This window comes from Drosophila hydei, unplaced genomic scaffold (genome assembly GCF_003285905.1).
Source record: "Drosophila hydei strain 15085-1641.00,03,60 unplaced genomic scaffold, DhydRS2 tig00000250-arrow-arrow-pilon, whole genome shotgun sequence".
NCBI classification, from domain to species: domain Eukaryota; kingdom Metazoa; phylum Arthropoda; class Insecta; order Diptera; family Drosophilidae; genus Drosophila; species Drosophila hydei.
The window spans coordinates 2084670-2098197 of NW_022045696.1; the positions used below are offsets into that span (position 1 = coordinate 2084670).

General features: G+C 41.3%; 1 long non-coding RNA gene across 1 annotated transcript; it reads right to left on the reverse strand.

Moving 5' to 3' along the window:
* Window positions 1-11236: 11236 nt before the first annotated feature.
* On the reverse strand, window positions 11237-12039 carry LOC115483007. The gene is made up of 3 exons (XR_003944199.1): window positions 11703-12039; window positions 11424-11629; window positions 11237-11367 (listed from the first exon to the last, which is right to left on the reverse strand). It is a non-coding gene; the product is annotated as an uncharacterized LOC115483007 (long non-coding RNA).
* Between the last annotated feature and the right edge of the window lie 1489 nt (window positions 12040-13528).

The following is a 13528-nucleotide window of genomic DNA, read 5'->3' on the forward strand; positions in this document are numbered from 1 at the left end:
TTTGGTTATAAAATTAACAAATTATAAGTACAAATGTATATCATATATATATATATATATGTATATAATTACAAAAATAATAATAATAATAATATATAGGTACAAAGGTTGCGGTTTTAATAATACATACATATATATACCGAATATCTTTTATATAATATTAAATAACGTATTTTCGTCAAGTCTGTAATTTTATTTACTTTTCGTAAATTTATATAATCAGATTTATATAATCAGATATATATAAATAAACATATATATCTAGATATATGCATGTATTTATACATATTGTCATTAAATTGTGCTTAAATTTAATTTGAAAATTTCGTTTCTGTTTTTGTTTTTCTCATTTGATTTGCACCAAATTCTTGTGTTTATTTTTAGTGTCTTTTCGTTTTGTGTTTTTTTTCATCTATTTATATTTTTCATGTGGTTCTTGTTGTTGTGGTTGTTGTACAATGCAATTGGCAGTTGCAATTTTGTGTCTCTATTTCTCTTTCTCTTTCGCTTTCTGTTTCTGCTTCGTTTCTAGTGAAACCGTAATGCTAACTTTTTTTCTCTATGGTTTCTCTAGTCTGTGTGCGTTGTGTGTGTTGGTGTGTGTGTTGGTGTGTGTGTTTGCGTGGAAGCATTTTTTCACTGTTTCCGAGCTTCAAGTATAAGTTAAGACATAAGAATTGCATATTGATAATTGGCTTATTTGCACAGCAACTATTTACCCTATCTACCCCGTCAGCGCAAAGCTGTCGCCTGAGTTCATTACCCCAACTACAATAGTCAACAGCGATAACCGGATGCTTGGCTATGCCGCTACTAAGTCGGTTTGCGGACTGCATCTTTGTAGGTCTATGCTCCCAGCTTTAAACATTGGCTTCACTATGTATTTAAGAAGTCAAACATTCTTTGGTATTCGAAACTGAAGAGGACATCTATTATAGGCGAGCAGAAGTACACCAAATTGTACCCGTACCTGCTGGGAGTACCTGGTGGGGAATGAATGAAAGTTAACTATAAACAAATTGCAAGTTAACTATTAACAAATTCCATAACGCGCAACAATGCCTAAGTAAAAATGTTAATAATATGACAATATGCCATAAACCTGTTAATTTAAGCAACACCGATCGTATACCAAAATTAGTGAAGGGTAATAGGATACGATGCTACGCAGAACATCTAAACGAAATTCAAGAAATTGGCACCGGCATCAGTCTGCTTAAAACTGTTTCAACGACAACATAACTTGCAATGGTAACACAGAACATTTCGATCATACAGATGACACCAGAAGAAGTTAAGCGAATAAAGGTGTTGTCTCTACAATCACTGAAATCACTTCATCTCCTCACTCCGCCATCTACTCACTCAATCCAACATAAATAGAGCTACTCTATGACCACGTTCATTCTATGATGTGCCATATTTTAAATGTCTGCCTGAGGACAAGCGGAAATGAAGAGGTGAAGTGTTAACGCAAAACAAAATTGCAAGGTAACTTCAAACTTGGATAATAACCCGTTCGGCAAACGAACCGTTGGAGCAACCAAAAGTCTAATCAACATCAACATAGAAAAGCCAACTGACACCGGATGCCACGTCGACAGATGCCGCAATAGGCAGAACTCAGCTTAGCTAGGGTAGAATTGATTTAAGTACAGTTAGCCCAAAAATATTCATCAATAAAGCAACAACTAAAAACTTTAACTTATTCATATATCTAGATATATGCATGTATTAGTTAACAAGTAACCCTCGCTTGTTAGAGACTTAGTATTTAAGCTACCCTCGCATGCGCATTCCGCTGACACATCAGAGTCAGCGCAATGCCCCGACACAAAGTCAGTTCTGGAAACATGATACTTGACATTGCGCAAGTAGATTTGTTTATCAGTTATGCTGAGCCGGCATTGCCGGCTATGGGCTTTGTGTGGCTTTTGCTCTAGCTTAGCTTTGACTTCAGTTTCAGGTCAATTTTGTGTTCAGTTTAATTTGGAATAAAGAAGACACAACTTGTCTATGAATTATACTCCGGCACCAAGCCGTATTTTTGTTATTTAATTGATACATTGCTGAGCCACAAGGCCAGTAATTAATAAAGGAAACAAAGTAAAGTTTCCCACCGTAATCTTCCTAATTTGGAATTACTAGTGAGTCATCGCTGGAACGTCGCCGGAGCAATCGGAGGACGACGTTGGACATCGCGGGATCACAACATAATAATTGGCGCCCAACGGAAATTTAATAACTGGCTAGGAACGTCTCAGAACATGTAAGTTCATCAAGTATTAATTTCAAGTCAGTGTTAAAACAAAAGATCATTTACCTTGCCAAAATACACCCACGTTTAACAACTGCCCTAAACAATATTTTGGCTAATGAGCCGTTTTGACGCAAATAGGCATATCAAAACAGAAGACCCTAGCGACGAAGAGTGGGATACAGAACCCAATCAGTTAGTCAACCAAGAGCAGAATCTAGACAGTATGAATCCCGAACAGGTCCAAGCCATGATAGAAAACGCTTTACAGCTTCAGGAGATAAGGCACCGGGGAGAGTTGAATCAGCTACAACAGCAAATAAATAGTTTGCGCATAGAAGCGCCACAGGTAGAAACATACCAAAGAATAGAGGTAGATCAAAACATTCGATGTGACCTACCACTTGACATAATAAAATCAGAACCATATATTGTGACAATGAAGCTGCATTCAACTCAGAAATGATCAGATCATTCCTGAAAAACAACTACAATATAGACATTGTAAATGCACCACCGCTTCACAGCAGTTCCAATGGACAGGTAGAGCGCTTCCACAGTACGCTGGCTGACATAGCCAGAAGTCTAAAACTAGATGGAAAAGCCAGCGAAACTGTTGAACTAATTTTGAGATCAACAGTAGAATACAACAAGTCAATCCACTCGGTTACAAACGAAAAACCGATTGACATCATACATGGCACGTCATCAGAAGTCAGACTATCTGTAAAGAGAAAAATTCAAAAAGCACAACAAGCAGTGCTTGACAGATGCAACCCAGACAGACAAAACAGAGTATTTGAGGTAGGCGAAACAGTGTTCTTGAAAAACAACAAAAGACTTGGAAACAAGCTAACGCCGCTATACTCGGAAGAAAAGGTAGAAGCTGACTTGGGAACCACGGTTCTCATTAAAGGGAGGGTGGTCCATAAAGACAACCTCAGATAGTAACTAAGTTAGGCATTAGAACACAAAAGTTTATAACTTCATTGTTCATTCATTACAGGCGTACGCTTTTGCTTCTAAACATGCTTGTGGTAGCGTTCTCTCGAATCACTGATTACTCACGATCAAACTACATTCCCATATTGGATGGGAACGTACTAGTTTGGGAACGACAAGGGCTTATTAGACACACCAGCAATTTGACAGAGTTTACCAATATTATAGATGAAACAGATAAGTTGTCCGAATTATTTCCCCAATCGCACATGCGAAAGCTTCTAGACGTTGATATAGATCACGTTAGAAGTCTATTGTCCGTAGTAAGAGTACATCATAGGACGGCCAGGAGCTTAGACTTCCTAGGCACAGTACTAAAAGTGGTTGCCGGTACACCGGACGCTTCCGATTTCAGGATGATCAAATTGTCCGAGTCAAAGCTCATTGATGCAAACAATATGCAAGTAGTTATAAATACTGAAACACAAAAACAAATCAATCAGTTAACCTCCACCGTAAATGAAATTATAAAGGCCAAGAAAGCCAACTTAGTAGACACCCCACATTTATATGAGGCACTTTTGGCAAGAAACAGAATGTTAACAACAGAAATACAAAATTTAATTCTCACAATCACTCTCGCTAGATCAGGCATAGTAAATCCTACCATTTTTGATCATAATGACTTGAAATCAATACTTAATGAACACCCTCCAGAAGTCCCTATAGTTAACCTGATGGAAGCCTCTTCCATAAAAGTACTCCAGTCCGAAAATATTGTCCATGTGCTAATCACATATCCAAAAATCAAATCCGTTTGTAACAAGATAGCAATTTACCCTGTATCACATCAACACACCATACTACAGCTACAGGATAACATCATAGCTGACTGTGACGGCGATGTTTTGGCTACTTCAGGATGCACTACTACCAACTTTGGCGCAATATGCAAGGTGGCAAAGGGCGATAATTGCGCTCGGGCTTTATATGCCGGAAGCACGGCAAATTGTCGGTCTCAACCCAGCGACTTAAGAACCATCACCGAAGTAGATGACGGAGTAATAATCATCAATGACAGTTCGGCGAAAGTAAGCGCAGATGACGGGCCAGAAATCAGCATCCATGGCACCTACCTCATCACCTTTGAACGCTCCAGCATGATCAACGGGACTCAATTCACCAACCAACGAGAAATGGTAAAAAAGAGTCCAGCCGTTGCAGGGTCTCCACTTCTCAACATCATAAGTCATGACCCTGTGCTGAGCTTACCGGAACTTCATTTGATGAATACCCACAACTTACGAGTCATCAGCGAGTTTAAAGAAGATCTGGAATCATCTGACTCCCAAGCAAACTGGCTCATCAGCGGTATAATTTTAAGCGCCGCCTTCAGCTGTTTTATTGTCATCTACCACTTTTACAAACGAAAAATGGAATCGAAGAAGGTGCAAGAAGTCATCAACAAGTACAGTGTGTCCGAGGCCGGTCACGAACTTAGTGGGGGGATAGTTAACAAGTAACCCTCGCTTGTTAGAGACTTAGTATTTAAGCTACCCTCGCATGCGCATTCCGCTGACACATCAGAGTCAGCGCAATGCCCCGACACAAAGTCAGTTCTGGAAACATGATACTTGACATTGCGCAAGTAGATTTGTTTATCAGTTATGCTGAGCCGGCATTGCCGGCTATGGGCTTTGTGTGGCTTTTGCTCTAGCTTAGCTTTGACTTCAGTTTCAGGTCAATTTTGTGTTCAGTTTAATTTGGAATAAAGAAGACACAACTTGTCTATGAATTATACTCCGGCACCAAGCCGTATTTTTGTTATTTAATTGATACATTGCTGAGCCACAAGGCCAGTAATTAATAAAGGAAACAAAGTAAAGTTTCCCACCGTAATCTTCCTAATTTGGAATTACTAGTGAGTCATCGCTGGAACGTCGCCGGAGCAATCGGAGGACGACGTTGGACATCGCGGGATCACAACTTAATAATTTATACATTTGGATATCTCGCATCGAGGGAATCTCATCTAGCGACGAGGGACTCAGAGATTCAATAATTTATATATCTAGATATATGCATGTATTTATACATATTGTCATTAAATTGCGCTTAAATTTAATTTGAAAATTTCGTTTCTGTTTTTGTTTTTCTCATTTGATTTACACCAAATTCTTGTGTTTATTTTTAGTGTCTTTTCGTTTTGTTTTTTTTTTCATCTGTTTATATTTTTCATGTGGTTCTTGTTGTTGCGGTTGTTGTACAATGCAATTGGCAGTTGCAATTTTGTGTCTCTCTTTCTCTTTCTTCTCCGTTTTTAGCGAAACCGTAATGCTAACGTTTTTCCTCTATGGTTTCTCTTGTGTTTGACTGCATATGTGTGTGTGTGTGTGTGTGTGTTTGTGTGTGTGCTTGTGTGTGTTTGTGTGGAAGCCTTTTTCACTGTTTCACGAACTTCAAGTACATGTAAATACATATAAATATATATGTATGTGTATAAGTTAACAACAAACATTATGCGCTGTTGCATTATACAATGTTGCTATAATGCTGACCATGCGCTTCACCCCTTTCCCCTCGCGTGCTGCCCGTGGAGCGCGATACTTGCACGAGGAGCAAGATCAGCATTTCCGCCGTGGCCACCGACCCCCAGCATAGCTGGGAATCATATTTCTATTACGTAAACATTCGCGACATAGCCTTAAGCAGCGAATGTTAATTTTTAATTTTTGAGTTTTAAGTTGAACATTGGCAGACGCGCACGGCGCTGTCATAATAAAAATACTTTAACTCAAATAATCCGAATTTAATTAATATAAGCAGTCGCACACGGCGCTGCTATAATAAAGTTAATTAAATTCAAACCCTATGAACTTAATTGGCGCCCAACGGTGTTGATAAAACTCACGCCTGAAGGAAAAAGTGTCGTGTGAAATCGCGACGCGAATAAACATACAAAATAACTGAAGAATTTCGCTACGGCTGGAAAATATATAAAAAAAACAAAAGAAAATAAAGTACGAAATACAATTAAAACAAGTGTCACCAAACGGACGGTTTGGGCAGCGTTAACAATAAGTTCACCAAACGGACAGTTTGGACAGCGAAGACGGTAGAAGCAGCTGGCAGCCACGCAGGATAATATTACAATAATATTAAAAGAAAAAAGGAATCATGTAAGTGGAATCATTGCTCAGCATTAAGTATAGAAAAAAATCTTAATTTTGTCGCCAAAAGTGAAATTGCCCTTGTTGAGTTCCTCTTCTCGAAGGAATAGACGTGTTATAAAAAAAAAGAGTGTGTAAAAAAAAAGAGTGTGTAAACGTATGAGTGATGACAGTGACGACTCGCTAAAATCACTGAATTCCAACTTCAAAGCCTTGGCTTGCTCATCCCGCAACACTAGCCCTCAGACTAAAACAGGCGAAATGAACAGCGCTCAATTAGGAGACATGTCGGCCCTGCTGAATGCAGCGGTGACAGCGGCCTTAACGGCCCAACGTAAAGAATTTGAGGAGCGACTTAGAACGATAACAGAACGCATTGAGTCAATAAATATAGCGGCAACCACCAAGCCTAGCATAAAAGTCTTCGAAGACGTTAAAATAGTGCCCGGTATTAGTTGTGACGAACCGCTCGACGCGGTGAAGTCTGTCCCAGAATTCAACGGCGCACAGGAACAATATGTATCTTGGCGCCAAGCGGCAAAAGCCGCTTATAAACTGTTTGAAAGTTATGATGGGAGCTCCCGCCACTATCAGGCGGTGTTAATTCTAAGAAATAAAATAAGAGGACAAGCGGATCTCACCCTGTCTTCATTTAGTACCAAACTGAATTTCGAAGCCATAATTGAAAGATTGGACTTCACATATGCCGACAAGCGTCCAATACACTTGATCGAGCAAGAAATGGGAACCCTCAGACAGGGTAACTTAACTATTTTACAATTCTATGACGAGGTAGAGAAAAAACTGACTCTACTTACAAACAAAACAATTATGTCTTATGATCCGGCCATTGCCGATCATATGAATGGAAAGTATAGGGCAGATGCGCTCCGGATTTTCATATCCGGACTTAGAAGGGCCTTGACCGACGTGTTGTTCGCGGCCAAACCCGCGAGTATGCCAGAAGCACTCGCGTTAGCCCAAGAAGTGGAATCCAACCACGACAGATACGCCTTCGCGGCAAACTATGCCAGAAGCCTTGAGGAAAGGGATAAACAAAGAAGCAATGCCCAATACTCGAGACAGAATGAGCAAAAGGGCGGCCCAAAACCGAAAACACCTTACTTTAAGAAAGAACAGGGAAATAAGCCCCAGGCGCAAGAGCCACCTGAAGCAATGGAGGTAGACCCGTCATCGTCTAAATTCAGACAGGCAACAAATTTCCAGCGGGGGCAACAGCAGAGCCAGCCGGCTGGCCAAGCGTCTTGGCGTAATGCCCAAAATGGGGGACAGAATAACCTCAAGAGATCTAATGCTTCAGAAAGGCATTCGGATCAAAGGAGGCAGAGAATTAACTGCCTGACCCAAGATGCACCGCCCCAGGCGGATGATGAATATGACCGTGTTGATTTCGCGGCTGTAGCTCAGCTCGAGGACGACGAAGATGCATGTAGCGTCGACACTGTTAATTTTTTAGCGGTGTCTCCCTGCTCCCGTTCATCCAACGAACGGTCGCGGGGACCAGTTTAAAATTTTTAATAGACACGGGGGCCTCAAAAAATTACCTTCGACCAAATTGCCTCGAGGAACTTAGTCTCGCCCCCGTCCAAACACCCTTCAACGTAAAGTCAATCCACGGTATGGAGGGAATCACTCACAAACGCACCCTATCCATCTTCGGGTGCGAAAGCTCTTTTTTTATCTTGCCGACCCTGTCAACATTCGACGGAATAGTCGGCCTAGATCTACTGTCCAAGGTACATGCTACCATAAATTTGAAGGACAAGATCATAAAATATGACAACGGTTCGGAACAGATTCAGTTCTACAAATGTCAGAACGTAAACTTCACCAGCATTGAAGACATCGAAGTCCCTCTAGCTGTAAAAAAAGAGTTCGTTGATATGATCGGAAAAACCATCAAGGTTTTTGCCGATCCAAATGAAAAATTGCCTTTTAATACATCGGTGGTCGGAACGATCCGCACCGCGAATAACGAACCTGTTTATTCAAAACTTTACCCATTTCCAGTGGGCGCGATTGACTTTGTCAACAAAGAAGTCAAAGAGCTTCTAAAAAACGGCATTATACGGCCTTCTCGCTCTCCTTATAATAACCCAATTTGGGTCGTACGCAAGAAAGGTGTTGACGACTCAGGGGCGGAACAAAAGCGGCTAGTAATAGATTTCCGCAAATTAAATGAAAAGACGATAGCAGATAGATACCCCATGCCAAGCATCTCAATGATATTGGCAAACTTGGGCAAAGCCCAGTTCTTCACTACTTTAGATTTGAAGTCGGGTTATCATCAAATTACTCTTGCGGAACAGGACCGTGAAAAGACGTCCTTTTCCGTTAACGGAGGAAAATACGAGTTCTGCCGACTGCCGTTCGGCCTCAAGAACGCTGGAAGTATTTTCCAGAGAACAATAGATGATGTACTGCGAGAGCACATCGGCAAGACTTGTTACGTCTACGTCGATGATGTCATAATCTTCTCTAAATCCGAACTCGATCATGTCAAGCACATTAAACAGGTCCTTGAATGTCTTCGGGACGCCAATATGAGAGTATCCAAAGAGAAGTCACACTTCTTTAAAAAAAGTGTTGAGTTCCTAGGTTTCGTCGTGTCCAGTAGCGGCACTAGAACGAGCCAGGAAAAGGTACACGCAATCAAAAATTTTGCAGAACCAACCAACCTTTTCGCTGTCAGGTCCTTCTTGGGACTGGCAAGCTACTACAGATGCTTCGTAAGGGACTTCGCCGCAATCGCGAAGCCATTGACGGACATCTTGAAAGGGGAAAACGGGAAGATTAGCAAACAGAGCTCCAAGAAGGTGCCTGTAAAGCTGACCGACTCTCAATTTGAGGCCTTCGATAAACTCAGAAATGTGTTGGCCTCGGAAGACGTCATTCTCCATTACCCAGACTTTAAAAAACCATTTGACCTTACGACGGACGCTTCGTCCTCGGGCATCGGAGCCGTACTGTCCCAAAGGGGGAGACCTATCACGATGATATCTAGAACCCTTAAAGATAGAGAAGTCAACTACGCGACAAACGAGCGGGAGTTGCTGGCAATAGTATGGGCATTAGGCAACCTTCGCCACTATTTGTACGGTGTAAATGACATCAATATTTATACTGATCACCAACCTTTGACCTTTGCTGTGTCGGACAGAAACCCTAATTCGAAAATAAAAAGGTGGAAGTCCATTATTGATGAACACGGGGCAAAGATTTTATATAAGCCAGGCAAAAAGAACCATGTGGCGGACGCCCTATCAAGGCAAAACATTAATTCACTCGAAGCCGAACCGCGATCCGACGCCGGCACTATTCACAGTGAGCAATCACTGTCCTACACAATAGAGGCAACTGAAAAACCCGTGAATTGCTTCAGAAACCAGATAATTCTGGAGGAGGCAGAACACCCGTGGCACCGCACGTTCGTACTCTTCAAAGAGAAAACACGGCATGAAATTTTGTTCAAAGATTGGGACACATTAATCGACCAAGTCAGGGATGTGGTAAACACACAAGTTGTAAATGCCATACACTGTAGCTTGCCAGTTCTGGCGCGCATTCAGCATGCGCTTGTGCAGGCCTTCCCTTCAACCAAGTTTTGGTACTGTAAGTACCGGGTTGCTGATGTCTTTAATAAAGACGAGCAAAAAGAAATAATTTTGGCAGAGCATAATCGCGCCCATCGGGCAGCGCAGGAGAACGTCAAGCAAGTGCTTAAAGATTATTTTTTCCCTGGCATGAACAAGGTAGCTGCAGAAATCGTTGTGGGTTGTCGAATCTGCGCCAAGGCTAAATATGAACGACACCCTAAAAAACAGGAACTCGGTCCTACCCCAATTCCGTCATATGCGGGAGAGATGATCCATATTGATATTTACTCTACTGCGAAAAAACAATTCTTGACAGCGGTCGATAAATTTTCTAAATTCGCGGTTGTCCAGGTCATAAGCTCGCGTACAATCGCGGATGTGAAAGGGCCATTGTTGCAGCTGGTGAACCTGTTCCCAAAGATTAAAACGATATATTGTGACAATGAGGCGTCGTTCAGTTCAGAAACTGTACGGACAATGCTAAAAGACAATTATGACATTGATATCGTGAATGCGCCGCCGCTCCACAGCACGTCGAACGGCCAAATAGAGCGCTTCCACAGTACCTTGGGTGATATGGCGAGGTGCCTAGCCCAGCAGAGAGGTATAACAGACACGGTCGAAGCCATATTGCAGGCCACCGTGGAGTATAATAGGTCATTCCATTCCGTCATCGACAGAATTCCGATCGATGTCCTTCACTCGGCACCAGACGAGTTGAAACAGGAAGTAATGAGCAAACTACTTAAAGCTCAGGCTCTGCAGTTGGATAGAAACAACCCTTCCAGGCAGAATCGTGTGTTTGAAGTCGGTGAGGTCGTTTTGGTACGGTCGAATAGGCGGCTGGGTAATAAACTGAGCCCCTTGTACGTTGAGGAAAAGGTAGAAGCAGATTTGGGAACAACGGTTCTCATTAAAGGGAGGGTGGTCCATAAGGACAACCTTAAGTAAAACAAAAAAAAAAAAAAAAAATATATAAAAAAAATTAATTATAAAAAAATATAAAGGAAAAATAAAAAAATTAATTATAAAAAAAATATAAAAGAAAAAAAATAAATAAATAAAAATAAAAATAATTTAAAAAAAAAATAATAAGCAAAAAATTTTAGGTTTCAAAAAATATTATAAAAAAAAAAATTATAAAAAATTTTTACAAAAAAATTTACAAAAAATTATAAAAAAAATCATAAAAAAATTAATTATAAAAAATTTTTTTTTTTTTTTTTAATACAAAAGGTTAAGATATAAAAATAAGTTAGAGCGGGTTGCCTCATCGAAGATGTTTTATTGATTCGCAGGCGCGTTGTGGTCTTGGTTGCGTGGGCTGCGATGTCAACGGCTAAATTGGTGAATTATTCCCATTCGCGCTACATCCCGGTGACTGGTGGGACGGCTGTGGTATGGAATGAGACGAGAAATCTGAGACATTCTACAAACCTGACGGAGTATGACAGGCTCGTGCGCGAGACAGCGGAGACGACAAAACTGTTCCCCCAGTCGCACATGCGTAAGATACTGGAAGCCGACGTTAACCACATGTCAACACTCTTGGTGACCCTGGGCGTTCACCATAGGCACGCGCGGAGTTTGGACGTCATAGGTAGGGCCTTGAAGGTAATTGCTGGGACCCCCGACGCCGAAGACTTGCGACAGATACGTTTGACAGAGAACGAGTTGATAAGGGAAAATAACAGACAAATAGTAATAAACACTCACACGCAAAAACAGATCAATGCTCTTACCCTCACGGTAAATGAAATTCTAAAAGCTCAAAAAGCAATTCAAATTGATACTTCACACCTTTACGAGACCCTTTTGGCAAGAAACAGAATGTTAACTTTAGAAATTGAAAATTTGATAATGGCAATCACTTTGGCTACAGCAAATATAATAAATCCAGTCATCATCAATGACGGCGATCTAGAAGTAATCCTGAGCAAGGATTCCACAGGAATTAGCGTAACAAGTATTTTAAGCGTTTCTAAGACCAAAATCCTAGCAAATAATCAAGAAATTCATTTTATAATCACTTTACCTAAACCTAAACTTATTTGTAAGAAGGTCCTAATTTTTCCTGTCGCACACGCTGGGGTTACGCTACAAATCAAGGAGAACGTCGTGGCTGACTGTGACGGCATGATTGTTCCGATAGTATCTTGCGAGGGGCCGTCAAGGATGTCCTTCTGCGAGGAGTCAACAAGCAATACCTGCGCACAAGAGCTGCACGCTGGGAAAACGGCACATTGTAACACCCAGCCGAATCACCTGGCTGTGGTAACTTTGGTTGATGACGGCATACTTGTACTTAACGACAGCCCCGCCCGAGTTACCATTGATGACGGGCCGGAAAATACGATCACCGGAACATACCTTGTCACGTTTGATCGCTTCGCATACGTAAACGGCACCAGGTTCACTAACATCAATGGCATCGTCAAAATGATCCCTGGTTCTGCGTCGGTGCCGGCGCTCGATGTCGTCGAACACCAGAAGGTGTTGAGCCTGCCGTTTCTCCATCAGTTAAGTGAAGACAACCTGAGACGCATTGACGAACTTCAATCGCAGGTGACCATTGGACCACTGATTACGCTGTCCAGTTGCCTGATGCTGTGCGGCGTGGTGTCTGTCGTTGCGTGGGTCATTTGGCGCAAGAAAAAGAAGGCTCAACGTGAATCTGTCCAAGAGGTTCTGCGAAGTCTTAAGATGACCGAGGACGCTCACGTTTTAGGAGGGGAGTAGTTAACAACAAACATTATGCGCTGTTGCATTATACAATGTTGCTATAATGCTGACCATGCGCTTCACCCCTATCCCCTCGCGTGCTGCCCGTGGAGCGCGATACTTGCACGAGGAGCAAGATCAGCATTTCCGCCGTGGCCACCGACCCCCAGCATAGCTGGGAATCATATTTCTATTACGTAAACATTCGCGACATAGCCTTAAGCAGCGAATGTTAATTTTTAATTTTTGAGTTTTAAGTTGAACATTGGCAGACGCGCACGGCGCTGTCATAATAAAAATACTTTAACTCAAATAATCCGAATTTAATTAATATAAGCAGTCGCACACGGCGCTGCTATAATAAAGTTAATTAAATTCAAACCCTATGAACTTAATTTGCATACAATATGCAAGTAGTTATAAATACTGAAACACAAAAACAAATCAATCAGTTAACCTCCACCGTAAATGAAATTATAAAGGCCAAGAAAGCCAACTTAGTAGACACCCACATTTATATGAGGCACTTTTGGCAAGAAACAGAATGTTAACAACAGAAATACAAAATTTAATTCTCACAATCACTCTCGCTAGATCAGGCATAGTAAATCCCACCATTTTTGATCATAATGACTTGAAATCAATACTTAATGAACACCCTCCAGAAGTCCCTATAGTTAACCTGATGGAAGCCTCTTCCATAAAAGTACTCCAGTCCGAAAATATTGTCCATGTGCTAATCACATATCCAAAAATCAAATCCGTTTGTAACAAGATAGCAATTTACCCTGTATCACATCAACACACCATACTACAGCTAC